Source organism: Lepus europaeus, chromosome 11 (genome assembly GCF_033115175.1).
Source record: "Lepus europaeus isolate LE1 chromosome 11, mLepTim1.pri, whole genome shotgun sequence".
NCBI classification, from domain to species: Eukaryota; Metazoa; Chordata; class Mammalia; order Lagomorpha; family Leporidae; genus Lepus; species Lepus europaeus.
In genome coordinates, this window is record NC_084837.1 from 67,538,561 (window position 1) to 67,566,296 (window position 27,736).

Sequence of the window (27,736 nt, forward strand, 5' to 3'; positions counted from 1 at the left end):
TCCTTCTCTGAACCAGAATTTTTTAAAAAAATTTTATTTATTTATTTTAGATTCAGAAAGCTGAAGAGAGAGAGAGAGAGAGAGAGAGAGAGAGAGAGAGAGAGAGAGAAATGAATATGAGTATCCTAACCATTGATTCACTCCCCAAATGTCTGCATATATAGTTGGGGCTGGGCCAGTCTGAACCGGACCAGGAGGCTGGAATGCCATTCAAGTGTCCCACATGAGTGACAGGGACACAAGTGCCTTAGCTATCTCCTATTGCCTCTCACGATATACATTAGCAGAAGCTAGAATCTAGGGCTGAGCTGGCATTTGAACTTAGGCGCTCTGATACGAGATGGAGGTGTCCCAATGAGTGTCTTGCCTGCTGTGCCAAATATCTACCCCTAATCCAGAATTTCTAACTCAGTAGAATCTAAAGTCATGAGGATAGAAAGCACAAATGAGACAGAGCTCGTGGTGCAGCATTTTTATTAGGCAATGCTTTGGATCACCACCTATGGTGAAGGAATACAAAGGAACCAGGATTGGGCAGAGAACTTGGACTGTGGTACAACACAGCAAAGGCCCCATCCTCCCTACAGGGAACTCAGCAGATGGAAAGGTCAGAATTCTTTTAAGGTAAAGTGAAGAAGGCTGCCTTTATACCTCTAGAGCCCATGCACTTAGGTCATATTCTGCTGCTTTCCCAGGCCATAGCAAGGGTGTGGATTGGAAATGGAGCAGCTAGGACACAAATCGGCACCCATATGGGATGCTGGGATTGCAGGCAGTGGTTTTACCTGCTTTACCACAATGCTGGCCCCTCCTTCCTTCTTGAAATGGAATTTGGGTGGTATACCATAGCATACACCTCAGTGAACTTTTAAGAACATCCAACCATTCTATAAGACTGGCTGTTTCAGAGAAGAGGATACATGGAGAGAGCATAATTTTTGCTATCAGGGGAGTTCCTCAGGTTGGCAAAAAATTATCTGGGGTCCCATTCTGTAAGTTCTAAGATAAAGGGGCTGGCAGAGACACTGAGGATAAGGAAAGCAAACTCTTAGCTGGAGAATGTCTATTACAGTAGCGTGATCTTTTACTTTTCCCAGGGTGTAAGGGCTATAATGTGTACAGCAAGTGGTTGGTTTTACTCCTTGAGGAATGATTCCATATCAAAGGATTTAGATATGATGTGCTGGCAGGGGGCAGATCTGCTTTGGTGAGAGGGAGCCCATACTGTTGAACCCTAACATAGCCTCCACTTTTGGCATTTCATGCACTGTGTTCATGGGCACATTGCACAAACACCAGGGTGGCCAAGAAGAGAGATGCGGAACTATCCACAGGGAATTGTTGTCTTTGGTTATTGAGTTTCCTCTCTGATTGCTTACTTCAGAGGATTAACATGAGAAATAGATGTCCACTCCATAAATCCACTCCTGTAACTCTTCCCCTAATACTCTTGTCTGCAGTCTTCCAATCTTGTTACTTAGAGGTCCTCAACCACTCAAGCCATTTGCCACCACTCCAGGAGCTTGCAATACTTCATGCTAGCCATGTCTCTCTGCATACAAATTAGATCATCAAGTGTTGTGATTATAGATGTGCTCACTAAGATAGCTTGCTTTTTCCTTTGACCTTCGAGGCCACTCTTGACTGGGGTTGTATTATGGTAGTAGGCTGCTTTTTTGTTAACACCATCATATGGTCCCAGTCCTTCTGTGAGCCCTTCCTGCTTTTTGCCCTTCTCTATTGGTTATTATAGAAAACCCCCCGATGAAGCCACAGCCATGAGTTTAAAAAGAGGCATAAGAACAATCAAAGTTGAGCACACGGGGTCTAGGCTCCCTGTTCTGCTGATTTAATCATGCTTTCTGGACCTGTTCCATCTCCATTAAGGCCCAGTTGCACTCTGGGAACTACTTTTCAAGTGGCACATAGTTTTCTGCTGTAGACTGCTCAGCTGTGCTCCAAAATACTAGGGACCTGTACTATGCTCTTTTATTTGGGCTTTCCAAAGATTTTAGATTTTAGCTTTTCCATGATATGCTAAGAATACTTTGAGTAACATTCAACTTTTTTTTTTTGAAAAATATCTTTTTTTCAAAGGCAGGGGACAGAGAGGAGGAGAGAGAGAGTGAGAGTAAGAGTGAGAGAGAGAGAGAGAGAGAGAGAGAGAGAGAGAAAGTAAATTTTCATCTGCTGGTTCATTCCCTAAATGCCCACAACAGCTAGGGCTGGGCCAGGCCAAAACCAGAAACCAGGAACTCCTTCTAGGTCTCTATCTCCCCTCCTATTGGGCAGGGACCCAAGTACTTGGTTCACCATGTGCTGCTTTCCTAGGTGCATTAGCAGGAAGCTGGATTGGAGGCAAAGTGGCTAGATCTTGAATGGGCACACTAATATGGGACCCAGAGATCACACGTGGCAGCTTAACCTGCTGTACCACAACGTCATACACATCTGAGCAGGAAGGCAACTTAAACCTGGCCTGTATCTCATCCAAAATTGTCAGATAACTGACACATGGTGTGGGTGTGCTAGTATTTTCAAGTGTGACGTGTATGACCTCTAAAATCCAGACAACCAAACATTTAGTATAGGAAGTAAACATTGAAACAATGTCTTATAGAGGGGATGTCATGGCTTACCATTGGCAGCTGCTTAAAACTGCTGAAGTGGCAGGGCCCTATGTCTTCATAGGGCTTTTCTTGTACTTTCTACCATAATGCATCTTTCTCAGTCAACCAAAGTATTTTCTGCATCAGTTCTGCTATTATGATGTCAGCAGTTTAGAGGAACACTACTATGTTTTGTGTACTATCAAGATGATCAAGATCCCTTTTGATTAGATTTTGACATAACAGGAAGTTGGGTTGGCCCTTAGGTAAGACGGTTGATGTAGTCTCTCTATTGATGGGGTTACAGAAGAATACATCTCTAGATCTGTACTTGCACAGCAAGTGCCCAAGGCCATATCGTTTTGCTGCAATAAAGATACAACATCTGGAAAGAGCGTCTGTACATCCGTGCTTGAGGCTGCTACCTGGTTAAACTTACGGCAGCCAGCTGTCATCTGCTGTATTTCATCAGGTTTCCTAAGGGGTCAAAACCCTGGAAGGATTTATGACAGAAAGTATGGTTCCTGTTTCTTTTTATTTGATCAATCATTATTATTTTTTATTAAATTAATTAATTAATCATTAGTCCACTCACCTAATGTCTGCAATGGCTAGAACTGGGCCACAACGTCATACACATCTGAGTAGGAAGAGGCATAAGAACAATCCAAGTTGAACACACAGAATCTAGGCCAAAGGTGGGAGCCAGAGGTTCAATCTGGGTCTCCCATGAGGGTGCCTGGACTATTGAAAGACTCAACTATTAAGCCATCATCTTTTGCCTCCCAGGATGCACAGTAGCAGGAAACTGGAATCAGGAGCTGGAGCCAGAAATTCAACCCAGGCATGTTGATATGGGATGTGGGCATCTTAACCATTAGGCTAAACACCCACCCACACCTTTTCTTCTCCTCTCTTCTCTTCTCTCATTTTTCCTTCCTCCCTTCCTTCTTTCCTTCATCCCTCCTCCCTCTCCTCCTCTCTCCTTTCCTCTCTTCCTTCCCCCTTTCTTTTTAAAAAAATTATTTATCTATTAGAGAGGCAGGTTACAGACAAAGAGAGGGAGAGACAGAAGTCTTCCATCTGCTGGTTTGCTTCCTAAATGGCCACCACGGCTTGACCTGGGCTGATCGGAAGCCAGGAACCAAGAGCTTCTTCTGTGTCTCCCATGTGGGTACAGGGGCCCAAGGACTTCCATTTCTTTCCCAGGCCATTAGCAGGGAGCTGGATCAGATGTGGTGAAGCCAGGACTGGAATGGGTGCCTGTATGGGATGCAAGCACTGCAAGCAGAGGTTTAACCTACTATGCCACAGCGCCAATGCCCCACGCCTTTTCTTTCAGGTCTTACAGGGACATGCTTGTCTCTGAAATTCCTCTTGATACACAGTGTTGTTTCTGACTTATATTGGCTAAGACTGGGGAAGCTTCAAGACTTGGTCTATCCTATTATAATGGCTCTTATTCCATAAACTAGAGAGTGAACATGAGAACTCTTCTAGCTGCTGTCTATTCGATTGTAGACCTGGGAGTTGAGGAACAACCATAGGACATGTCTGCAGTCCCATTAGACCCTCTCTGAAATGGCCTTGCAGCAAAACTTCGTTTAAGACCTGGCTTCCATGGGGATTCACTTTAACCAGAGAATAAGGGTGATGTTGTGGGTTTCTTATTATTAATGACAATTCAGATCTTTTGTTGCACAATCTTCCAAGAATCTGAATACTCTGGAAATTTGTTTCTCTGGTTTACAGTTACCTTGGCAAATGATTTCAGATTTTTGGAGGAAGAATAGGGGAAATACTTTTATGTAAACTTGTGATGGGTTCCATGGCTTTTCCTTAAGAGGATCTTCTTTCCTTTTCAATTAGTGGATTCTGAGTTTAAGAACAAGAGAAGAACATGAAAATAAAAATGTTAAGGAAGACAAGGGGGATAGAAAATTTCAAGGAGATGTTTTTAAGCGCATCAGTTTCTTCCATCTTCTGGTCACATAGCTGAACTCCTTTTCTCCAGCAGTCAGGTGGTATGGATCGGATCCTGTTCAGCAGAACACAGAGAATAATGTGTACCTACAACGCTTGCTCTGCAGCCGTCTGCCATGTGATTTTCCCTCTTCCCACTTCACTGAACATAGGGAACAGAATAGGAAGATGGGGAATATCAGAGACACATTTTTGCCTGATTCCTTTCCCCTCCTTTCCCCCTGGGTCTGCTTCCTAGTTCTTTGACCTCCTAGTTGTTTAATATCAAGTAAAGCACTCACTTTCTCAGAGTTTAGTTATATAACCTGTGAGACGATGCATGGGGTAGGCAGTCTCTAAGTGCCTTCTCACACCTATGCTTGTATGAATACTGAGTATATCCTGGCGTTGATCCATGGGAAGGACCCTTCCCAGTGGTCTTTGCCTTTAACACATGCCAAAGGCACTTCTGGTTTGATTGGCTTTGCTGGTGGTGAGAGTCCTGGCCCTGACTTTAATAAATCCCAGTCCCATTTTCATTTTAAATTCTACTGCAAATTGATGCTAGTTTGGGGCCTTGATGTTTAGGAGAATTGCAACCGCAAGGAAGCATAGTGGGATGTCCTTAATCTGCAGCGGGCCTTGTATACTTAATGCCTTCCAGAAAGCCTGGATGAGCACTCAAGCAAAGTTTCTATGAATGGAACTTTTATGCTTAACATCGTCTACCGAAATAACATTTTCTGATCTTAAAAGAAAATCTCTGAAGAACACATAAAAATGTTCACACCAAGGAAGAACACTTTATAATTATAATTATGTTACTCTAAAAGGCTATAATAAACTTTAAGCAAGTGCTTCCTATTTTATTTTCACTGCAAACAATTTATAAGCAGAACTGTCCTCTTGACATGATAATGAAAGAGCAGTCACACATGTCAGCTGGGGCAATTATGTTCTTCAGATGTCTGCCGTAAGTGTAGGATTCCTTCCTGCTGACACCTTATCAACTGTGACATGCATATTAAAAAGAACACCCAAGAGAGCTAACTTTAAAAAGCTGAGTACTTTCAAGGAGTTTCATCTGTGTCAAAAAGCCTTGTATTTCATCTTTTGCCACCTTCTTTTCCCCTTGTGCCTCAAATGGAGAGAAAATGCAAGAACGTCTATCTGGATAGTAAGCATTGGCTAGTGATTCAGTACCTTGAAAATACACCTGGCTTGGCTCAATGAATATGGAATCTGGAGTCAGACAGATGCAGGCTCAAACTGCAGTTCTCTTATTTTCTACCTTTTTACTTTGGTCGAAAGGAAACTCTTTTTTTTTTTTAATCTTTAATTGAGAAGAGAGAGAGAGAGGAAGAGGAAGAGAATGAATATGAATCTTCCATTCAATGGGTCACTCCTCAAATGACCACAACAACCAGGGCTGGACCAGGCCAAAGCCTGGAGCCTGGAAGTCAAGCCAGGTCTCCCCCATGGATTTCAGGGACCCAAGTATTTGAGACATCATCTGATGCCTTGCAGGGGTTCGCATCAGCAGGAAGCTGGCATTGAGAGTGAAACTGGGATTTGAATCTCAGCTCTCAGATATGGGATATGGCATTGCCAAATGATTTCTCTTAACTGTTGTCAAATGCCCACCCCAGGGGAGAAGCTCTTTGAGCATCCAATAAACTGAGATAAAATATTGACTGTATTACTAGGCTTGTAGGGAGACTAGAATGAAAGAGCAAGTACTGGGGCTCTAAGCTTAGGGTCCATCATGTGAATGCTGAGGTACGTACTCACGAGCCTTAGCAGGGCTCAGAAGGTGCCTGCTGTTTGTGTGCCTTGGCTGTGATCTAGAGAGACCCTACAACTCATGGCCATTCTGCTGATGAGGGGAGATGGGGGCTGAGAGGGGCCAGATGGTGCCTTGCATCTCAGTCAAGCTCCAAAATTCTCCAGTTTACACATATTCTCTCTCTGCCTTTTCTCTCCTATCTCTCATCTCTCAGGACCTGAGCCATGTGATCCAGTTCTTAAAAGTTCTCACTCGCCATAGGCAGCATCAACAGTCCACAGGCCCCCTGAGATGTGTTTCCTCTACTGTCTTCCTGCAGCTCTTTTGACTGTTAAGTGCTATTCTCTTTTGGTGTCTGACTCCTTGGGTGCCCCAGGAAACTGAACAGCCAGGCACCCTAATTCCTCCTCTCACATGATTGGAAGCAGAACATTTGGGATTTGAACCATACTCTGACATGGGATACAGGTGTTGCAAGCAGCAGGTCAAACCACTGTGTCACAAAGCTGGGCCTTCTAGGGTCTGTTTTAGGCAGATATAAGCACTTCTTGATTGAAGAAAAGTTCAAGACCCCTTTGTAGGCCATTCCAGGGCATGGTTACCTGGATGTTCAAGGAACGTTTTTGTTGTGATCAACCTCAAGTTATTGACGTTTCCAATCTGCCCTTCTCTTTCAGCTCCTTTTTGGCACTGAGTTCACTGGATACCCAGGCCATCCTTTTCTAGCCTTGATTCATTTTGCAGGAAGGACAGTGGATTCTGTTGGAATCTGTTTCTCTGTTCTGAATTCTGTCCAGTTTGTCCACTTCTCTTTTAAAGTTTGTTGAATTAACTGCACAATCTCCTACGGAGAGTTTGGTGTATTAAAGAAGCATTAGATGTGGGCTTCTGACCGTCATGTTAGCTTGTTACACCACTAGAATCTCTGGAAAGTCTTACGTGTCTTTCCTGCCAAAGCATTGTCACATAATTGAAATCTCTCGCCATGGTTGACATCTGCTTGTCTCAGTCGTAATTGTGTTATTCATTTTAACTTGTGTGGATGGGTGTGTATTAGGTGGGAGAATTGACCATCTACTCTTGAGTCACTTTCTTGTCCCTTAGTAAAAGCATAGCAGAGAATCCCTGAGATATCAAGTTAGGAGTACTAGGTTCTTGTCCTGACTAAAACCAACTTCCTGTGCCATCTTACGCAGTGACTCAGTCTCTTTGGGTCTTAGCATCTCCACCTGTAAAACAGAAGTCTGAGGCTTTGAACTGTAAGGTCTCTTCCAATGTTAGAATTTCAGGAACCAGTTCTGTTTTGCAGTTCGTGCTTGTCCTTTTGCAAATTAACTGCTGGTATCTACCAGGACCATGTTTAGGGTGTGACAAATAGGAAGGATGGTCTCAGATTTCAAATGTGTGTGTGTGTATGACTGCGTGGGAGATGAGTAACCAGCTGGGCAGTCAGTAGGGGACTGGAAGCAACACAGCAATTGCCATACATCTACCCACAAATTGGAATGTAAGCTATGCTTCATCCTGGCCTTCCCTCCTCTCACCGTCACCTAAGTTAGGGCCGAGCGCCTGATAGCAATACTTCCCTTCTGTATAGTCTATGCATTTCTTCTGTACACATCTCCCTTCTTTAAGATTATCCTTGTCCACCATCTCAACCAAACTTCTGTAGCCTGATGCATGAGGAGGATAGGTGGGTTATTCAGGCTCACCTTTCTGGGGAAGGAGCTGATGATTTCTCTGAGGACGTGTGGTTTCATGACCCCTCTTGGTTCAGATTCTGGAGACGCATACTTGGGTGTGGTCCTTGGCTCCACCACTTGCCAGCTATGAAATGCGCTGGGTCACTGATTTCATGTATATGGTTTCCCATTTGATGGGTGAGGAAAAGAACCTGTGTAATGTTGCTGAAGTTGGCAAGGATGAAGGCTGGGTAATTCCTAGCACATTGTGCTTACTCTACCTCACCTCTTCTAAGAGATTTATTTTTTTGAGAGGCAGAGTATTTTTGTGGGGAAAGAGGGGGAGAGAGAGAGAGAGAGAGAGAGAGAGAGAGAGAGAAAGAGAGAGATCTTCCATCCACTGGTGCATTCTCCAAATGGCCACAGGGCCAGGGCTGGGGCAAAGCCAGGATCCTGGAAGTCCATCCAGGTCTCCCACCTGGATGGCAGACACGCATTCACTTGGGCCATCTTCTGCTGCTTTCCCAGATGCATGAATGGGGAGCTGGATCTGAAGTGGAGCAGCTGGAGACACAACAAACCGTGATTAATTGGATGACGGCATTTCAGGGAACAGGTTAATCTTCTGTGCCATAACACTGGCCCTCTCTGTTGCTCTTATACTTGAGGAGAGGTTGGAAGTGGGCTCTAGGCTTCATTCTGGAAACAATAATCCAAGAAGGTCCCTTCAGGTAGATAACAAGCAAAACCCATGAGAGTTCTGTGATCCAGACCAAGTTCTTACAGTTTGCCTCTGAAAATCTGGAGTTCAGACGCTGAAGCTGCACTGAGTCCAAGAAAGACTTATTTCTGGCTCCCCAATCCCTGCTGTCCTTTAGATAACCTATCCTTCTGTCAAATAACGCAGTGTGGTTTGTAGCTGTGGATGCTATTTAATTGCTTTTATCAGCCCATAATTTTCTGAGTGATTATATGAGTAGATCACCTAGAGTATGTGATATTAAGCTGACTTATCAATCAGTCTTCTTTTTTCCTTTCTGAATTGGTCCTGATATTTGCTCTTTTCTAAAATATGAGGACTTCTTTAATGGAAATAATATGTATATGTATAGATATGAAGCGGTAGCTTGAGAGTGATGTCCACCCATTAAATCTCCCATTACCACCAGTCTGTGCAGTGGAGTGAACTGGCATATAAGGAAAGCCCCTTTTCTTGTCAGCTTGGAGGTTTGAAGCGAACAAGGGAGAAAGCCAACCATCTCTTGTTAATATTACACAGGTTGGAATTTATTGAGTTTTTCTTCTCTCCTAGACTTTGTGCTAAATACTTTACATGGCTGATCTCATTGAGTGCTGGAAGCGTCCTTATGAGTTAGATTCTATTTTTATCCTTATTTTACTAAAGAGCCTGAGTTCAGTTCCAGGCTCTATGTCAGAGGAGGGTGAACGTGGCCAAATTCTGAATAAAATCTCCAGATTTCAACTAGACAATAGACTTTCTATAATATCACCAGGAATTAGCAAAACCCAGAAATGGCCTAGGAATCATTGATGGAGTTAAAGAATTTAGAATTTGGCAAGTGAAGTTATCACTAGAGATCATGTGATCTAGGCCCTTGATAGAAGGCCCTTTTTGGCATCACTGACATGTTCCCAGCTTCCAGACCCATGTGTTCAGGAGTCCTTGGCAAGGGCAGAACCTGCAGGACAGCAAAAGAGAAAATGTGGGATCATTGCAAGTGTTTCATGAGCTTTTGATTAAATATGAGCATTGAGTAGATACAACGTTGTGCCCCTTTTGGGCTGACTTACTATAAGTCCACAGTGTGTGACAAACACAGGGCTGACACACGCATGAACACAGAAAGTGTCCAAAGAAGGGTACAAGGTAGGAGGAGTGGTGTATGGAGACTGAGGTAGCATAAGAATTTAAGATGTGAACTAAAATGTGAGGAAGAGACCATGGGGCTAATTAGGTGGGAGCAACTCCATCTCAGCATTTCAAGTTAGAATAGCAGTTCATGATGGCTATTAAAAAAAAAACAACAGATGTCAGTCACTAGTATACTAAAACATCTGCAGTACACTGATAACATAGTACTCAAACAGAACAAATGTATGTAAATAAACATTTTTAATCCTCCTACGTATTAAGAGGTTTGGTATTCTTTTTTTTTTTTTTTTTTTTTTTACAGGCAGAGTGGACAGTGAGAGAGAGAGACAGAGAGAAAGGTCTTCCTTTTGCCGTTGGTTCACCCTCCAATGGCCGCCGCGGCTGGTGCGCTGCGGCCGGCACACCGCACTGATCCGATGGCAGGAGCCAGGTGTTTATCCTGGTCTCCCATGGGGTACAGGCCCAAGCACTTGGGCCATCCTCCACTGTACTCCCTGGCCACAGCAGAGAGCTGGCCTGGAAGAGGGGCAACCAGGATAGAATCCGGTGCCCCGACCGGGACTAGAACCCGGTGTGCCGGCGCCGCAAGGCGGAGGATTAGCCTATTGAGCCATGGAGCCGGCCAAGAGGTCTGGTATTCTTATTAGAGGCTTTTCCTAAGTCAACACATACCTTCTTCCCCTTCCCTCCGCAGCTGCTGTGAGGCCATTCTTTTCTTTTTCATATTTTAAAAGATGTATTTTGTTTTTATTTGAAAGGTAGAATTACGGAGAGGGAGAGAGAAGGTGGTTTTGAGTGGGGGGCTTTTCCATCTGCCGGTTTACTTCCCAAATGGCTGCAACAGCCAAGGCTGGGCCAGCCTGCTATTAGGAGCCAGGAACTCCATCCAGGTCTCTGATATGAGCGCACAGGCCCAAGCACTTGGGCCATCTTCCACTGCTTTCCCAGGTGTATAAGCAGAGAGCTGGGTGGCAAGTGGGGCACTGGGTTTCAGACTGGTACTCATATGTCACAGGCCAATGTCACGCCAATGTCACAGGCGGTGGCTTCAGCCCCTGCGGCACAATGCCTGCCCTAAGGCCGTTCTTTTCTAACTGACACTTGTAGATGGCAAGTCCGGTGGTTTCTTCTCCTAAAATTTCACTGACTATGGAATATCACAAGCTAATCAGTCCTAACTACTTTCTCTAATGCCATTTTGATTCTTGAGTATAAAGGCTAGGTAAGTTTGACATTTTATGCATTGAATATAATTAATCCATCAAGAAGCCTCCTTTTAATTTTTAGCTCACATCAACTTAACAATTCTTTCCAGCAGTAAAATCAGCAGGTGGTTGAGAAGGGAGTACAAACCTGTTGTGGAAGTTTTTATATGGGCTATTTGAAATTTATCTTATGAGCACATGTAAGTGGTGTTAACAAGTTAGTTTGAATGATTTATTTTAAAGGCAGAGAGAGAAAGAGAAAGAGAAATGATCTTCCAATCAATGGTTCACTTCAATTAAGGCTGGACAAGGCTAAATCCAGGAGCCAGGAACTCCGTCTGTGTTCCCCACATTCCCAAATCCATCATCTGCTGCCTCCCAGATGCATTACCAGGGCGCTGGATCAGATGTGGCCCAGCTAGGGCTGGAAGTAGCACTCCAATATGGACATCCCAACTGCACCACAAGGAGTGCCTAGTTTAGATAGTTGATTTGTAAAAATCAATTTATTTATTTTTAAAAAATTTATTTATTTATTTTGAAAGTCAGAGTTACACAGAGAGAGGGAGAGACAGAGATCTTCCATCTGCTGGTTCACTTCCTAAATGACTACAATGGCCAGAACTGGGCCAGGCTGAAGCCAGGAGCCAGGAGCTACTTCCAGGGCTCCATGTGAGTGGCAGGGGACCAAGGGCTTGGGCCATCTTCCGCTGCTTTTCCCAGGCCATTTGCAAGGACCTGGACTGAAAGTCGGGCAGCTGGCACTTGAACCGGTGCCCACCTGGGATGCGGGTGTAGCAGATGGCAGCTTTATTGGCTGTTCCACAATGCCGGCCCCAAGTTTACAGAACATAAACCCTAATTCTCACATGTAAATTGAAAATTAAATTATACAATTAATTTGGAGTGATGGTGAGGTTATAGAACCCAGAACCCAGTTAACTCAAAATCTGAAACTCCTACGTTGTAAACAGAAGAGCTCCTGGAGGTGTATCATACTTGGGTGCATAGGTTCAGTGTTCTTACCCCTGGCTTAAGGAAACACTTCAGAGTTTGCGAGCAGCTGGAAGAGGTGGCAGGGAACCTGGGGTAATCTTGGAGTTTCTATGTGAGCCAAGAGTTTGGACATATAGTCTGTACAAATACAACTGTTTCTCTGAAAACTTAGTGGGTCAGGGCTGGCACTGTGGCGTAGCAGGCAAAGCTGTTGCCTGCAGTGCTGGCATCCCATATAGGCACAGCTCTATTCCCAGCTGTTCCACTCCTGATCCATATCCCTGTTAATGTGCCTGAGAAAGCAGAAGAGGACATTCTCTCGGGCCCCTGCACCCATGTGGGAGACCTAGATGAAGCTCCTGATTCATGGCTTCCGCCTGGCCCAGCCCTGAGTGTGCAGCCATTTGAAGGAGTGAACCAGTGGATGGAAGATCTCTCTTTCTCTCTGCCTCCGCCTCTCTTTCTCTGTAACTCTGACTTTGAAATAACTAAATAAATCTTTAAAAAAGAAAACTTAATGGGACTGTTTACACATAATGGTAGAAATTGAGTTCATTCCCTGTCAACCAAAACCAGCTTTTTTTTTTTATGACATTTATATTCTCACATATGGTTGGGACCAAACCTGTGTCTTTTTTTTTTTGACAGGCAGAGTGGACAGTGAGAGAGAGAGACAGAGAGAAAGGTCTTCCTTTGCCGTTGGTTCACCCTCCAATGGCTGCTTCGGCCGGCGCACTGCGGCCGGCGCACCGCGCTGATCCGAAGCCAGGAGCCAGGTGCTTCTCCTGATTTCCCATGGGGTGCAGGGCCCAAGGACTTGGGCCATCCTCCACTGCACTCCCTGGCCACAGCAGAGAGCTGGCCTGGAAGAGGGGCAACCGGGACAGAATCCGGCACCCCGACTGGAACTAGAACCCAGTGTGCTGGCGCCGCAGGTGGAGGATTAGCCTAGTGAGCCACGGCGCCAGCCCAAACCTGTGTCTTTTGTTGTTTTGTTTTTGGCAAATTAATAACCTGTTATTGTATTTATTAGCTTAATTAAATTTATTTATTTGAGAGGGAGTAATGGCTGAGGCTGGGCCTGGGCTGAAGCCAGAGCCAAAAACTCTATCTAGTGTCTCCCATGTGGAACCAAATCACCAGAGCCATTACCACTGCCTCCCAAGGCCCTACTTTGGAGGCAGGAATTAAACCCAGGTATACTGATGTAGGACGTAGGCATCTTAACTGCCAGGCTGTATGTCTGTTGCTAGTTAGTTGTATATATATTTATGGGCTACAACGTGCTATAATAGTTCATAAACATGATGGAATAGTTAAATCAGTCACCTCAAATAGTTGACACTTTTTGTGGTGAGAAAATTTGGAATTTACTCTTAGTGATTTTAAAATGTCCCATATGCCATTATTTATTACGTGCACCGTGCTGTGCAGTAGATATAAAATAAACTCTATGCCCACTACCTAACTGCAGCTATGTGCCATTTGGCCATCTTCTCCCCACTTCCCCCTTGCCCCCGCCCATTCCTGGTCACTACCATTGTACTCTCTGCTTCTATTCGATTATTCAAAATTCCACATATAAATAAGAGCACGTGGTATTTGCCTGTCCTTCTGTGTCTGGTTTATTTACTTAGTGTAATGGTACTGATTCCACCCATGTTATCCGAAATGTTCTTTTGCAGGGCTGGATGGTACACATTCCATCGTGTATGTACCACATGTTCTGAATGCTTTCATGTGTTGCTAGCCATGTAGGTTGCTTCCACATCTTAGCTAATAACATGAGAAATACTACCATGAACAAGGGAGTGCAGGTAGCTTTTCAATGTACTGACCTCAGATATTTTGGGTAAATTCCTGGAAGTGGTATTGCTGGGATGTATTTTAAACTCCTTGAGAAACCTCAGTGTAAGTTTTCATAATGGCTCTTCTAAGTGATAGTCTCACCAATAATGTACAAAGGTTTCTTTTTCTCTCCATATTTTTGCTAATTCTGTCTTTTTTGTACAATAGCCTTTCTGACAGGCATGAGGTGATATCTCATTGCAGTTTTCATTTGCATTTCCCTAATGTTTAGTGACATTGGGCACCTCTTCAGTTACATATCTTCTTTTAAGAAATGTCTATTCAAGTTTCTTGCCTATTTTAAATTGGATTATTTCTTTCCTTGCTATTGAAGTATTTGAGCTCCTTATATATTTTGCCTGTTAACTCCTCATGAGAGGTATGGCTTGAAAAAAATTTTCTTACAGACTGTAGTTTGTCTCTCCATTCTCTTATTTCCTTTACTCTATAGGGACTTTTAATTTTGATGTAATCCCATTGTCTATCTTCACTTTTGTTGCTTATATTTTTGGGTTCAAATCTAAAAAAAAATCATTGCCAGAAACAGTGTCATGTAATTTCCTTCAATGTTTTATTTTCAGAATTCACAGTCTTAGGTTTTATGTTTCAGTTTTTAATCTATTGTGAGCTGATTTTTATATATGGTTTGAGGCAAGGATTCCATTTCCAATTTTCCTGACACCATTTACTGAAGAGCCTGTCCTTTTCCTATTGCATGCTCTTGGCACCTTTATTGAAAATCTATTGATTATATGTGTATGGGTATATTTCTGGGACCTCTATTCTGTTCCTTGGGTTGATGTGTCTGTTTTTTAATCCAGTTTATGATGTCTTTTTTTAAAAAAGATTTATTTATTTATTTGAAAGCCAGAGTTACACAGAGAGTGAATGAGAGGCAAAGGCAGAGAGAGAGAGAGAGAGAGAGAGAGAGAGAGAGAGTCAGTCTTCTATCTGCTGGTTCACTCCCCAATTGGCTGCAATGGCTGGAGCTGTGCTGATCCAGAGCCAGGAGCTTCTTCCCAGTCTTCCCATGCAGGTGCTGGGGCCAACGACTTGGCCACCTTCTACTGCTTTCAAAGGCCATAGCAGAGAGTTGGACTGGAAGTGAAGCAGCCGGGTCTTGAACTGGTGCCCACATGGGATGCCAGCACTGCAGGCTGCGGCTTTACCCGTTATGCCACAGTGCTGGCCCTCATGGTGTCTTTTTTTTTTTACTGTTTTTTTTTTAAACTTTTATTTAATGAATATAAATTTCCAAAGTACAGCTTATAGATCCTCATGGTGTCTTAATTACTATTATTTTGTAGTATATAGATGGTTTCCAGCTTACAATTTTTTGATTTTATGACGCTATGAAAGCAAAATGTGTGTAGTAAAAACCATATTCTGAATTTTTTAACTTTTTGGTCTTTTCTCAAACTAGTGATACATGTATGGTGCTTTGTTATGATGCTGGGCAACAGCAGTGAGCTGTAACTCCCAGTAAGCAATGCAATCAGGAGAGTAAACAACTGATGTTCTACAGTGTTCTATGTTGCTAAGCTATTTTGCTCAATAGAGTAGGATAATTAAATGCATTTTCAACTTATGATATTTCCAATCTATGATGGATTTATTGAGACATAACCCCACTGTAAGTCACAGAGCATCTGTAGTGTGGAAAGAGACGGTTTTATGCCTTCAGCTTTGTTGTTTTTGTTCATGATTGTCTTGGATATTTAGGGTTTCTGTGGTCCATATGACATTTTAGATTTTTTATTTATATGAAAAATAACACTGAAATTTTTATAGGCATTGCATTGGATCTGTAGATTGCTTTGGGTGGTGTGGATATTTTAGTAATATTAATTCTTCCCATTCATGAATATGAACTGTCCTGTGATTTATTTGTGTAACTTTAAGTTTCTTTCATGAATGATTTATAGTTTTCAGTGTATAGGTATTTGACCTCCTTGGTTAAATTTATTTCTAAATATTTTATTTTTTATAGCTTTTATAAGTGGGATTGTTCTCTTGATTTCCTTTATGGAAAGCTTGTTATTAGTGTATACAAACATTATGAATTTTTGTATGGTGATTTAATATCCTGTAACTACCGTATTCATTAGGGTTTTCTATATATAAGGTTGTGTTGTCAGCAAAAAGCAGCACTTCTTTCTTTCCTATTTGGATGCATTTTATTCTTTCTGTTTCTTAATTGCTCTAGCAATAACTTTCAATTCTGTGTTGAATAGAGGTGGAGAGAGTGAGCATTGTTGCCTTGTTCCAGATTTTAGACAAAGCCCAAACCCATAACCAGCAACGGGAGACAAGACAAGGGAAGGTTAACAGAGGAGGGCAAGACACCTCATTGACAGTAATTTTCAGATCTGTTCCTTTCACCATCACCCCAGTTCAGGTTGTTATGTTATACTCAGTATGCATAATGGTGATAATAATAATGATAATGAAGATGATCCTAATACAACATGGCATTTAAATGCTTACTATTTGTCTTATACTGAGAGAGAGAGAGAGAGAGAGAGAGAGAGAGAGAGAGAGATGCATACAGACACAGAAATCTTCCATTCACTGGTTCACTCCCTGAATGCCTGCAACAGCTGGGGTTGAGCCAGGCTGAAGCCAAGAGCTCTGAACTCAATCCAGGTCTTTCACATGTGTAGCAAGGACTCAAGCAGTTGTGCCATCACTTGCTCCCTCCCTGGGTGCACATTAGTAGGAAGCTGCCCTCAGAAACAGAGCCAGTACTTGAACAAGTACTCCGATACGATGCAGGCATCGCAAGTGGCATCTTAACGAATGACTGTGCCAGACACCCCAGTTTTGTACATATTACCTCATTTAATCCTCACAACCAACCTATGAGGTAGGCAGTATTTCATTGTCCATTTTGTAGATGTAGGAAGGCTTGGAGTGGTTGAATAACTTGCTCAGGTTCACACTGGAAGTGTGAAGCAGGAATTCCAAATCAAACTGCTTGGCTCCAAACACAAGTCCATAATCACTAAAGCTTTGTTATTTTATAACTCAATTTCTTCCCCCTTGGCTGGCCTTAGATTGCTGTCAGATTTAATATTCTTAAAATACTACTCTGAATGTTTTGTTACTTTGTTAAAAAGCCTTCTTGGCTTCTTCTCCCACACACAGTAAATTGCTAACTTCAGTTGGGCAGCACACCGTCTGTCTCCAGTCTGGCTTGCCAGCCACCACCTCCCCTATTCCTCCTAGGAACCTCCCACTCCTGCCAGGCAGATCTGCTCACTGCTTCCAAGATGACCTCTCATTTTGCTCTGCCCTGAGCTCACCAGGTGCTTTGCCTGTTGTTATGTCTTTGGCGATGTCACGTCCCTGCTAGCTATTTTCTCCATCTTCTCCTTTCTAGCATTTAAACTCAGTGTAACACTTGCACTTGGCAGGAGCGCTCAGGACGTGATGGGGGATCTAAGGCATGCCCAAAGACCTGGGGATGTTTAGCCTGAAGGACAGATGTCTCACAGGGACTAAACCAGCCCTCTTGAATTAGAAGTGTGCTCTGAGAAAGGTTTAGAATAGTAATATTCAGCTCGAGGCTGTGACAGATAACAGGGAATCTATTATTGTATTTAGACGTAGATGGAAGCTAGTATGTCCTTTCATCTTTGAGAAGTTCCAATTTCTAGATTTAATGTCACTAAGGAATAGGCTGTCCTTTCTTCAGTGATCAAACTATATTTTGTTGTTCACTGCTTCTCCACAAAGATCTTTCTGATAGGTCAAAAATAGATACAAAATTCAAGTTCTTTCTCAATTCCATTGGCTCTTTTCTTTGTTATCAACAGAAGGTGTCCGAATTAAGGGCTATTAAGTTTCAGTATTCATAAACTAAACTATGTGCATGTATTCACTTACTATGGTAACAAATGGCGTTCAGCAATTCACAGCATGACAAGTTGTGAATACTTTTTTTTTTTATTTTTTATTTTTGACAGGCAGAGTGGACAGTGTGAGAGAGAGAGAGACAGAGAGAAAGGTCTTCCTTTGCCATTGGTTCACCCTCCAATGGCCACCGCGGCCGGTGCGCTGTGGCCGGTGCGCTGCGGCCGGCTCACTGCGCTGATCCGAAGCCAGGAGCCAGGTGCTTCTCCTGGTTTCCCATGCGGGTGCAGGGCCCAAGCACTTGGGCCATCCTCCACTGCCTTCCCGGGCCATAGCAGAGAGCTGGCCTGGAAGAGGGGCAACCGGGTCAGAATCCGGCGCCCTGATCGGGACTAGAACCCGGTGTGCCGGCGCTGCAAGGCGGAGGATTAGCCTGTGGAGCCACGGTGCCGGCAAGTTGTGCATACTTATAAGTCGAGGTTAGGAACTTTCATGAAAGTCCCAACACATTGCCTCATGATTAATTATTGTCTTTTTTTTTAAACTATGATAACATAACATTTGTGAGGTACTTATAACAAAGCTTATTTTAACTAAAAAGAATCATTGTTACCTATTTGGCATCATTATCTGTTTAGTTAATTGTGAGGATTGTTATATTAATATTGTGGTATTTTAAGGTATCTATTTGTTTAATAAATATTTTGCACTTTATTTTTTATTTTTCTAAAGATTTTTATTTATTTAAAATCAGAGCCACACAGAGAGAAGAGAGGCAGAGAGAGAGAGAGAGAGAGAGAGAGAGAGAGAAAGAGAGGGGTCCCCAATCACTGGTTCACTCCCCAACTGGCTGTAACAGCTGGAGCTATGCTGATCTGAAGCCAGGAGCTTCTTCCAGGTCTCCCAAATGGGTGCAGGAGCCCAAGGACTTGGACCATCCTCTACTGCTTTCCCAGGCCACAGCTGAGAGCTGGATCGGAAATGGAGCAGCTGAGACTCAAACCGGCGCCCATATGGGATGCCAGCACTGCAGGCGGTGGTCTCACCTGCTACGCCACAGCGCTGGCCCCAACATTTTGCACTTTAAATTTGTAAATAACAATACTTTGAAACCATATGTTCAATTCAAATATGAGTTATCTTTACTGCTGTCAAAATGCCCCCATTGCTATGTATATAATTCTGTACTCTTTCTCTACTATTTCCAAGCTGCTTTCTTATTCAATGTTTTCATCACTGTTCCCAAGATTATCCTGTCCCTGAAACACTTTGTGCTCTGAGGTCTTTTGTGTCTGCTCAGGTATGCTTCTGATGAAAGGATCTACTTAGTGTTTATTTTTGTAACAAGGATTCAAAACCCAGATGGGTTCTTGAATGAAATGGACTTTGAGTATTGTTTTGGATTTTGGGAAGATTTTGTGCTTTTCAGACTTCTATAGTGAAACCTGGTGGCCCCTCACTCTCCTGAGCTGAGCACTCTCGTGGACTGCATCCCATCGTTCAGCATTTCCAGGGTTTTCTTTCTACCCATAGAAGCTACCATGTGATTAGGAACTGCACTGACAGGCTTCCCTTGGGTACGAAACATTGGAAATGTGTATCCAAAAGAGAAGGAAAAGGAGATGTGTTACTTATTCCATGAAAACAATTTAATTTCTACAGTTATTTGTAATTATCTCTTATAAACAAGCCAATAAGATCAGCCAGAGCTGTGAAAGAGTAGTTTCAAAAAGGAATGATTATTCACGCAGATAACAGCAAGCGATTCCAACAGAGCTTTATTTCATACTATTATAGACTTTCCCTAAAAGAAACAGTAATCTTTGTGAGGAGCATGGGGAACTATCTCTTCAATATAAATCCAATTTATTTTGGCCAGTTGATTGGTGTTTGCAGCCAGATCATTGAACGTGATATTAATTATTCATTAAGATATGTAAAAGAACAGAATTTGTCTTCTCATGCAGTCAAAATTGATGAGGTTTTGCAATTGTGCTATCGGAAGAGCTTACAACTCAATGCTAAAACTCAATATAATCTTAATAAAAAATTTGAAAAAGGCACCAATAATTTCAACTTTCTCATATCTACAGAACATTTATTTTATTGGACCCTCATGTCCTAGTAAAAGTGTGTTGAAATATTCTTTTTACATATAATCATATGGTTATGGCTTTTTAAAAATCTCAAGAACATTTTTAATGAAAGGTCATAATCACTATAATGGAGCTTAAAAAGATTGCAATTTGGATAACAAAATTGCAACTCATATCTTTATATGAGGCATTTACTGTAGCACGTATTTCAGCATTTTGGTTCTCAGATAAGAAAATATTGGGACTCTAACCATGTTTAGTAGAAATTAAAGTAGTGTTCCCATAGATAAGTATCACTGAGCATAAAATAGGTTTGTCTTCAATCGGGAATATAATCAGAGATACAGCTGAAAGCCAGGCCCTGCCACCACCATGCCCTCCATCGCTTCAGAGCAGAGAGGAGCTAGGAAGGTACGTCTGATATCCTGGTGCTTCCCTGAAGAGATCAGCAGTGGCCAACGACCATGTGATGTTTTTCTATACCATGTTCTGAGAGCTGAAATGAAAATTTCAGTTTCAAAGACTGCATATGTTTGGGAAGGAGATACTTCCGGGAGAAGGGGTGTGTGTGTGTGTGTGTGTGTGTATTGGATGGGTCTCCCTGGCCACAAAGAATAGAAAATCTATACTCCTGCTGATTTAAACAGTAGGGTGGCATGGCCTACATCACTGGGAGACCAGAACCAGAGCAGGCTCCAGGCACAGTGATCAGAAGATCAAATGATGATAGTAAGGACCCTGGATTTTTCCACTTTTCTGCTCTCCTTCCTTCTAGGTCATTTCTTGTATGGTTGTAAAATTACCAATGGCAATCATTATTCTGTATTCAAAACCAGCAGAAAAAAGACATTCTCTGTGTATGGATGTATGTTCCTCCTTTTGGTACAACTGGCCTATCCTCGGTCATGTGCAACGATGGGAAAATGATGTGTGCAGATTGGGTTGCATTGATCAGAAGTTTAGGGAGTGGGAGGATGTCTGGGTTCTCTTAGGAAGGATGAAAAGAAGAGATGGATGTTGGGTAAGGAACCAAAGTGTCTTCTACCACAAAAGACTGTTTTTCTTGACTTGTGGGAAGCTTGCTTCTGGCAGACCATTTGTTCAGGTTCTTAGCTCTGTAGCATGCCTTCCCATCTCCATTCCTTTCTCCCTCTCAGGCATATTGCTATGATGGCTTGATAATGACCTGTTACTGTGTGTTCTATGTTTCACAACCCTCTTCAGGTATATTTATTTTCTCTAACTTACAGGCAACAGAACACTTTTGACCCATGGTATCCAACTTTTCCTCTAGAAAAGTTGTAACAAAATGTGTTTATCCCAACTCCATGTGAGTTTATAATTTTCCATTCTTGGATATCATCAAATTAGAAAATTGGTTAAGAAATAATAATAACATGCTTTCTTATTTTAAAATTTATATTTTGAGGATTTTTCAAATTTGATTAGATTGTAAAACATAATTTGTTTACATATTATTTCTTAACAATTATGTTTAATTTTTTTCTAATTGAGATTCTGAATTTTTCTATGCCTTTTGCCTGTGTCCTTTTCATGAGCCTTCTGCTTATTTACCAATTGGGATAAAATTATTTTCTTGATGAATTCCCTCAGTGTTCCAAAGTTTTTACCTCTTCCTGAACCCATTGTGCTTTTTGCCCTATACCTTGGAGTTCCTCCTAGAAAAGGAAACCATTTCCCATCCCACATTTACTCGTCCATTTTGTGTTGCTAGAATAAACTACTGGCAGCTGGGTAACTTGTAAAGTTTGTTTGGCTCATGATTCTGGAAATTCAGGCGATGGTGCTGTTGTCTGGTGAGGGCCTTTGCTGTGTCACAGTGTAGCAGATGAGAGGAAACAGAATCAGCTAGGGGAAGTGTGTAGAAGGGGCCAAAAACATGGACTGACCTCACTTTAGAACAAGCCCACTCTTGAATGAACTGAGATATCAGCATTAATATCTTCCAAAGGTGGTATCCCCATAACCCCATTACCTTCCACTAGGCTTCACCTCTTAAAGGTCCCACTGCCTCAATACCACCACACTGGGACCAAACTTCCAGCACGCGAGCCTTTGGGGCCAAACCACATCCACACATAGCACCACCTGAGGTACTCTGAGCAACAGAATGGGGCGGAAGTGACGGCGTATCACTTTCGCGCCTAAGCCCCCAGTATCCTTCCCTGTGTATATTTCCGCTTTCCTTCCTGCCATCGCCACAAGTGCCTGCCAGGACTGCTGGAGGAAGAGAGACAAGTGGAGAGGGGCAATTATTAATGGACACCAAGACATGAGCCTGAACAAAGCGGAGATCAGCAGAGCCACCCAGCTAACCCAGAGCGGGCTCAGCAGGAGCAATGAATACTTGTAGTCCTTTCAGGTTCTGGTTATTTGTTAGGTGGCATTGTTACGGTGATAGACAACTGGGGAAACCATTATCCTCTTTCATCTATTACAATATACATATATGTTAGATTTTGTTATACAATTTTGCTTGAGATGTTTTGACTTACAGAAATTTAAGAGGTTTATATAGCCAATATTCTTTTTTTTTAAACTTTTATTTAATGAATATAAATTTCCAGTGTACAGCTTATGGATTACAATGGCTCCCCCCCCCATAACTTCCCTCCCACCCGCAACCCTCCCCTCTCCCGCTCCCTCTCCCCTTCCATTTGCATCAAGATTCATTTTCAATTCTCTTTATATACAGAAAATCAATTTAGTATAAAGATTTCAACAGTTTGCACCCACATAGAAACACAAAGTGAAACATACTGTTTGAGTACTAGTTATAGCATTAAATCACAATGTACAGCACATTAAGGACAGAGATCCCACATGAGGAGCAAGTGCACAGTGGCTCCTGTTGTTGACCCAACAAATTGACACTCTAGTTTATGATGCCAGTAACCACCCTAGGCTGTCGTCATGAGTTGCCAAGGCTATGGAAGCCTTCCAAGTTTGCCGACTCTGATCATATTTAGACAAGGTCATAAAAGACAGAGTGAGGATAGTAACCAATGATCCTAAGAGTGGCATTTTTCTCCTTAGTGAGTCTTTCCATTGTTTCAACATATAGAAAATCCTGTACAGAGGAATAAAACAATTATGAACATTCATTTTCTTTTGCAGTTTCAATTTTGCACCTGTGTTTTACACATCTCTGGGTTATTTGGTATGACCTCAGAACCTAGAAATTTTTTTTTTTTCAAAAATAAGTTTCTGAACAACTTCACTCTTTTCCCGGTTAAATTAATGAAACTATCTCCGTATATTTGGCTCTTAGACGTATACTAACATGTACATTTAAAATATTATATATCATGGTATTTTCCGGATTGTAATTTTACAGTATGGTTTACCATTTGTAAGGATTTGACACCTCTCATTTTTGAAACTTTCTTTATAGATAAACTTCAGAACCATATGGTGGGGTCGTGGGCGAGTGGGCGCCACACGCGTGTCCAGGGACCAGGCTGCTAATAAAGTTGCAGCGAGGGGAGGCGCAGCCGCGGCGCGGGGAGAGCGCTCCCAGCCGGCCCGTGAGACTTGAACCAATGACAGCAACATATGGCACTTGTGGAGAGAAATGCCACTCTTCCCTGCTTAAGGGGAACTTCGGCTTAGGATCTGTATAGGACTTTCCCCCGCGGTCTGTTCTTGAGTAGCCACGGACTGACCACAGGGAGGTCTGAAGGTTTGTATCACATGACGTTGATGGCCAGCTTCTTTTCTTTCACTAGCCCAGCGGTAAAGTGATTGTTGGGCTGGAAGCAAGGTGATGAGGAGAAATGAGCAGAAAAGGCAGTTGGTGCTTTGGTGAAAAAGCTAAAAAAAAAGAAAAAGGGTGCCATGGAGGAACTGGAGAAAGCCTTGAGCTGCCCAGGACAGCGGAGCCAATGCGTCACTCTTCCCAGACCTTCGCATGGACGCCTGCGGGTTTGTCACAGAACAGGCTGACCCCACGTTATACGTTGCTGTGTTTGGCGCTGGCCCGATTTGCAGAGTCACCATAAGCTAAAGGATATCTGTGAATTTCCTTTTGGATCCGACCAAAAAGAAGTTCGTATCAACCCATACCGCTGTAAGAGTGGAGAGTCCAGACTTGCCTCCAGTCTTAGTGCCTCGTCATTATGATTTGGATCCCCAGCACAGCCTTCCGGTTCAGTTTTGGGACCTGAGTGGTAATGAACCACACGTGCTGCAGAGTGCCACGTTTCCAGAATCTCTCCAGCAGTCTGGCAACACTCCTTTCCCATTATCTTCAAACAGCCCCATCCGCCTTCCTCTGTTATCTGCACACTCTCCAATTCCTGGCACGTTCTGGACCGGGAAGTCGCTTTCAGCTCCCAGCTGATACACCTCCTCCTGATCAGATGGCACAAGGCAATTCACAGTCTGTTGCCGTTGATTTCTCAACAATGTTGCAGTGGGTTCCTTTCTGAGAGGAGGAGCGTGGTGGGGGCAAGAGGCGCGGAGTCAACACACAGACTCCGGGAGTCGGGTGAAAGCAGGCTTGAGAAAATCAGCCCGCAGACTGGTTTATTTCAGTTAGTACAACAGCTTATATAGTCAAGACCAGCCAGTCCGGTCAAGGTCTATGCCCCAACCAATCACAGCCTGTTGCCAGAGAGTTTCCAAAGCCATCCAATCACAGCCTGTTGCCAGTCAGGCTCTTGTTGCCAGGCAGTTTCTGAAACCATCCAATCACAGACTGCCGTCAGTCAGGCTCTGTTGTCATGTGGTTTCCTCTGTTGTCATGTGGTTTCCGATGCCATCCAATCACAGCCTGTTGCCAGGCAGTTTCTGTCGTCAGCGGCCATCTTGGCATGACCGGTCCACCACAACAGCTGATGGACACAAGCAGTAGTATGATTCCTCAGATTATGCCCAGTCTACCCAGCAGAGATGTTCAGCCTGTTGCCTATGAGGAGCCCAAACACTGGTGTTCAGTTGTCTACTATGAGTTGAACAATTGTGTTGGGGAAGCTTTTCATGCATCTTCTACTAGTGTGTAATTAGATGGATTCACAGACCCTTCCAATAACAAAAGTAGATTCTGTTTGGGGTTATTGTCAAATGTGAATCATAATTTGACAATTGAAAACGCTAGGCGACACATTGGAAAAGGTGTTTGCCTGTACTGTGTTGGCAGGGAGGTGTATGTGAAATGTCTCCGTGACAGCAGTATGTTTGTACAGAGTAGGAACTGCAACTTGTATCACAGCTTTCAGCCCACCACTCTCTGTGAGATTCCTAGCAGCTGCAGCCTCAACATTTTTAACAGTCAAGAGTTTGCTCAGCTTCTGGCCCATCTGTCAATCCTGGGTTTGAGGTAGTGTACAAGCTCACCAAAACGTGCACCATTCGAATGAGTTTGTCAAGGTCTGGGGAGCAGAATATCACCAGCACGATGTCACCAGTACCCCATGTTGGATTGAGATTCACCTTCCTGGGCCTCTTCCATGGCTGGATAAAATCCGTACTCAGATGGGCTCCCCTCTGAACCCCACATCTTCCTGTTTCATAGTGCAGAAGTATTCTTTTCAATTACATTATTAGTGGACTTGTTTTAATGTTAGAGAATCTTTCAGTACAGTTACTGTGAGCATACATGGAAAACAGATATTGCAGCTTATTTTTTTCTACATAATGGTGACCAATACACTTGTATTCTGTGATGAATCTATGTTTGTATTCATGTTCTTGTGATAAACTCTCAAAGGTGTTGTGAAAGATGCAGAGTATTATTCCCCAGGTCAGAAGTTTGCCTTGATGCTAAACTGGAACTTGCTTTTGCTTTATTGTCCCAACAATTTTCTTGTTTGTAAAGTTTATAAAAAGAATCACATGGTGAAACATTCAACTAGGGTATGATGAAAAGTAAGTCTTCCCTCCCCATTTTTGTTCCACCATCTTTAAAAAAAAAGTACAGTTCATTGTTTTGCAAAAGCAAAAGATAGGGGCTTAAAAAGAACTATAGGAATGCAATGTTTGATTTGAAGGAACACTGTACACTTCTCAATAGGCAGTGCTCAATAAAAGCACAGGGATAGTTTTCTAGATGACATCATAAAATCTACCTTTAATAGAGCTAAATGTTTGTCAGTGTAATGTAACTTGATGCTATACACTTTTGTAAAACATTTCCCTTTAAAAAATAATATTGCAAATAACTGATCTCCAGTATATGTCATTTACTCATAATCTGCCATAAATACTACTTTATAGCCAGTGACAGTGCGTGCATGGCCTTAGTCAGCCGGATTTGCTGCTTTTTGGCCAATGTTGCAAGAACTCTAATTTTTACATGCATTAATCTTTTGTTTTGCACTTTGATGGGTGGCAGTTCTTAGTGTAATCTTTGGTAGAACACACTCAAGTGAATTGGACTTAGTTTGCCTTACTTCTGTGGTTACCGTTTTTGTATTAATAAACACTGCAATTTTTAGACCACAGTTGTAGGGAGTTACACTTTTTTTTTTTGTTTAATTTTCAACCTGTGTTATAAGACTGTTATTCCGTAGTTCCAACTTCAGGTGCCTTTTTAATTCTCTGTGATTTTGTGGGTGTTATTAATGTTGGGAAATCACACACTTAATGCCATTGCTCTTCTATCAGTCAGCTCATGTAGACCTCTGCACTCTAGTAGCCATGGAGGCCCTTCAGGGTGGACCTCAGGATTAGGCTTCTGGTCAGGTGCACACATGAATCAGCAGTGAGTGTTGGCAGAGCTGATTTTTAGAATATTCGCTAAAAGAGTATAGACGGTTCTCTCACCATCAGTGTCTTGTTTGCTTCCATTGTTTTCAGTACCTGTTGAATGCTAGACTCCCAAAGTATAATCTTCAAAGAGGAAATACATGAAAACTCTAAAATGTCAAAGACTTTTAACCACTTTTTCTAGGGAGCAGTTAAATGGACAGTTAGTATGGCAAGAGAATGAAGACATTATTTTGGGAAAAAAGATGACCTAATTTACCCAACACAAGAAGTTTTGTTTTCTGGTGCCTTTTGAAAGTGTATGGAGCCATGTTGTCATTCTGTTTAAACTATTAGTTTGGTTTGACTTTCTACTTTACTATTTCTGCTTTGATGGAAAAAAAGTACGTCTTTTTTTTTTTTTTTTTTTTGACAGGCAGAGTGGACAGTGAGAGAGAGAGAGAGACAGAGAGAAAGGTCTTCCTTTGCCGTTGGTTCACCCCCCAATGGCCACTGCGGCCAACATACTGTGCTGATTCGAAGCCAGGAGCCAGGTGCTTCCTCCTGGTCTCCCATGCGGGTACAGGGCCCAAGCACTTGGGCCATCCTCCACTGCACTCCCAGGCCACAGCAGAGAGCTGGACTGGAAGAGGGGCAACTGGGACAGAATCTGGTGCCCCGACCGGGACTAGAACCCGGCATGCCGGCACTGCAGGCAGAGGATTAGCCTAGTGAGCCGCGGCGCCGGCCAAAAAAAGTACATCTTTTAAGGAAAGGATTATGTGATTTCTTTTGTCTCTTGTGCCATTATTTATTGTTTTTCCAAGTGCAGCCTGTGGGTGGTTTGCATTTTTTTACATGAAGAGCCATTTGTGTCCCAGCTCACCATGCTTGCTGGGTGACAGGACCACTTTGTGACAGTCACCTGAGCCTTAGCACCAGTGTCACGAGACATTCGTCCTCGGTCTCCCAAAGCAGTGGCAGCCACATTGGAGAGCCATTTGCTCGGGTGTTTTCACCATTCTCTCACCTGTCAGGTGCGTGGCACAATCTTTGAAACAAATTTCTGGGGAAAAAAAATCACTCAAGTTGAAA

The 27,736-nt window shown here is 42.8% G+C and overlaps 1 pseudogene; it reads left to right on the forward strand.

Moving 5' to 3' along the window:
- Window positions 1–23,647: 23,647 nt before the first annotated feature.
- On the forward strand, window positions 23,648–25,501 carry LOC133770568 (mothers against decapentaplegic homolog 5-like; annotated as a pseudogene).
- The last annotated feature ends 2,235 nt before the right edge of the window (window positions 25,502–27,736 follow it).